The sequence below is a fragment of the Macaca thibetana genome, chromosome 2, assembly GCF_024542745.1.
Source record: "Macaca thibetana thibetana isolate TM-01 chromosome 2, ASM2454274v1, whole genome shotgun sequence".
Lineage (NCBI taxonomy): Eukaryota > Metazoa > Chordata > Mammalia > Primates > Cercopithecidae > Macaca > Macaca thibetana.
Genome location: NC_065579.1, coordinates 157,542,314 through 157,545,965, shown reverse-complemented (window position 1 = coordinate 157,545,965; position 3,652 = coordinate 157,542,314). Strand labels below are relative to the sequence as shown.

The window sequence follows — 3,652 nt, the reverse complement described above, 5'->3', positions numbered from 1 at the left end:
AAGGAAACCCTTGTACACTATTGGTGATAATGTAAATTGGTATAGCCATTATGGAAAACAATATGAAGTTCCTCAAAAAACTTAAACATACAGCTACCAGATGATCCAAGAGTTTCACTTCTGGGTATAGATCTAAAGGAATTAAGTTACTATTTTGAAGAGATATCTGCACATGCCCATGTTCATTGTAGCACTGTTCACAATAGACAAGATATAGGAATGATCTAAGTGTCCATCAATGAATGAACTTTTAAATATAGTATAATGACACAGTAAAATATTATTCAAACAGGTTCATCCATGCTGCCATTTGCAACAATGTGGATGAACCTGGAAAGAATTATGCTAAGTAAAATAACCCGAAAAGAGAAAGACAAACTATGACATCACTTATATGTGGAATAATAATATATTAAAAAAACAGTTCAACTCACAGAAACAAAGTAAAATGATAGTTACTAATGGTTGGTGCATGGGGGAGATTAGGAGATGTTAGTCAAAGAGTCCATACTTTCAGTTTCTGAGGATCTAATGTTTAATATAGTGGCTATAGTTAACACTACAGTTAACCATCAAACAACAGAAATTAGAACTCTGTAGGTTCACGTATACATGGAGTTTTAAAAATTATTATTATTATATTTTTGAGACAGAGTCTCGCTCTGTTGCCCAGGCTGGAGTGCAGTGGTGCGATCTTGGCTCACTGCAACCTCCAACTCCTGGGCTCAAGTGATTCTCCTCCCTCAGCCTCCTGACGCACCCAGCACCACGCCCAGCTACTTTTTTGTATTTTTAGTAGAGATGGGGTTTCATCATATTGGACAGGCTGGTCTAATTTTTAACACTCATAATTTATCCTCATGAAACACGAGGCCTCAAAAATTGGATAAAGACTCATAACTGTTCCTCCCCACAGAAATCTTTAGTAAAAGGCAAAAGATTTATATGATCTGAAGAGAAACCAAAGTTATGCATGGATTTTTTAAAATAAATATACCAAATTTTTTTTTGGAAATTTAAAACAATTTGAAAAAACCTGCAGGGTAACCATGGCCCCTGAGATAATAAGACCAATCCCTGTTCTTCTTCCTCCTCCTCAGCCTACTCAATGTGAAAACAATGAGGATGAAGATCCTCATGATGATCAACTTCCAGTTAGTGAATAAAAAAAAAAATTATATATATATATAGAAATATATTATCTTTCTTATGGTTTTCTTAATAATATTTCCTTTTCTCTAGTTTACTTTATGTAAGAACATGCTAAAATATTCTGATAACAAAAATACATATAATAATACATATAAGAAAAGAGTACATATCAGAAAAAAATAAAATATGTGTGAACTGACTGTTCATGTTATCTGTAAATCTTCTGGTCAGCAGTAGCCTATTAGTAGTTAAATTGTGGGGGAGTCAAACGTTATATACAGATTTTTTTTTTTTTTTTTTTTTTTTTTTTTTTTTTTTTTTTTTGAGACAGAGTCTCGCTCTGTCGCCCAGGCTGGAGTGTAGTGGCGCGATCTCGGCTCGCTGCAAGCTCCGCCTCCTGGGTTCACGCCATTCTCCTGCCTCAGCCTCCCGAGTAGCTGGGACTACAGGGGGCCGCCCTGTCTGTTTTTAGTAGAGACAGGGTTTCACTGTGTAAGCCAAGATGGTCTCCATTTCCGGACCTCGTGATCCATCCGCCTTGGCCTCCCAAAGTTCTGGGATTACAGGTGTGAGCCACCCCGCCCGACCTGTTATATACAGATTTTGATTTGTGAGTTCATCTAACCCCTAAGTTACTCAGGAGTACACTGTACTGTGTTGTATACAGGTATATCTCACAGATATGCGGATTTGGATTCAGATTACAACAATAAAGAGTATATCATTTAAAATAAATCACATGAATTTTTTGATTTTGCAGTGTATATAGAAATTGTGTTTACACTATATTGTAGTTTATTAAGTGCGCAATATAATGTGTGAAATGAAAATGTATGTATATATCTTAATTAAAAAATGCTTTGTTTTGCTAAAAATGCTAATAATCATCTGAGCCTTCAGTGAGTCATAATCTTTGCTGGTGGAGGGTCTTACCTCAATGTTTGATGGCTGCTGACTGATCAGGGAAGTGGTTGCTGAAGGTTGAGGTGGCTGTGGCAATTTCTTAAAATAAATAAAAATGAAGGTTGCCATATCAATTGACTCTTCCTTTCACAAAATATTTCTCTGAAGCTTTCATGCTGTTTGGGAGCATTTTATCCACAGTAGAACTTCTTTCAACATTGAAGTAAGTTCTCTCAAAGCCTGCCACGGCTTTATCAACTAAGTTTATTCGATATCCTAAGTCCTTTGTTGTCATTTCAACAATGTTCACAGCATCTTCACCCAGGAGTAAATTCCATCTCAAGAAACCACTTTCTCTGCTGATCCACATGAAGCAACTCCTCATTTGCTAAAGTTTTATCATAAGGTGATTATCATTAGTTCAGTCACATCATCAGATTCAACTTCCAATGCCAGTTTTCTTGCTCTTTCCACCACATCTCCAGAGACTTCCTCCACTGAAGTCTTGAGCCCCTCAAAGCCATCCATGAAAATTAAAATCAACTTCTTTCAAACTTGTTTATGTTCATATTTTGACCTCCTTCAATGAGTCATGAATTTTCTTTATGATATCTAGAATAGTGAATCCTTTTCAGATCCATCAGAGGAATCATTATCTATGACAGTTATAGCCTTACCAACTTTATTACATAAATAATAGGGCTTGCAAGTTGAAATTACTCCTTGATTCTCAGACTGCAGAATAGATGTTGCATTAGCAGGGATAAAAACAACATTAATCTCCTTGTGCATCTCTCTCAGAGCTCTTGGATGACAAGGTGAATTCTTGATGAGCAATAATATTTAAAAAGAAATATTTTTGTCTGAGCAGTAGATCTAAATAGTGGGCTTAAGGTATTCAGTAAACCACGCTACAAATAGATGTGCTGTCATCCAGGCTTTGTTGTTCTATTTACAAAGCATAGGCAGAGTAGACTTGGCATAATTCTTAAGGGTCCTAGGATTTTCAGAATGGTAAATGAATATTGGGTTCCACTGAATGTCACCAGCTGCATTAGCCCCTAACAAGAGAGTCAGCCTGTCCTTTGAAGCTTTGAAACCAGGCATTGACTTCTCCTCTATAGCTATAGAAGTCTTAGATGGCATTTTCTTCCAATATAAGGCCATGTCATCTTCACTGAAAATCTTGTTGTTTAGTGTAGCCACCTTCATCAGTTATCTTAGCTGGATCTTCTAGATAACTTGCAGCAGCTTCTACATCAGAACTTGTTCCTTCCCTTGTAGTTTTCTTAAACCTCATAAACCAACCTTTACTACCTTCAAACTTTCCTTCTATAACTTCCTTGCCTCTTTCAGCCTTCACAGAATTGAAGAGAGTTAGGGAATTGCTCTGGATTAGACTTTGATTTAAGGAAGGGCTGTGGCTGGTCTGAGTTTCTATGAGGACCTCTAATATTCTCATATCTGTCAGAAGGCTTGTTCTGCTTTCTTATAATGTGTGTGCTCACTGGAGTAGAACTTTTAATTTCCTTCAAGAACTTTTCCTTTGTATTTACAACTTGGCTATTTGGCATAAGAGGTCTAGCTTTTCATCTGC

The 3,652-nt window shown here is 36.6% G+C and overlaps 1 non-coding gene across 1 annotated transcript; it reads right to left on the bottom strand.

Annotated features, from left to right (window-relative positions):
• Positions 1-855: 855 nt before the first annotated feature.
• LOC126949386 (U5 spliceosomal RNA) lies at positions 856-970 on the bottom strand. The gene has a single exon (XR_007723693.1). It is a non-coding gene; the product is annotated as a U5 spliceosomal RNA (small nuclear RNA).
• Positions 971-3,652: the final 2,682 nt, after the last annotated feature.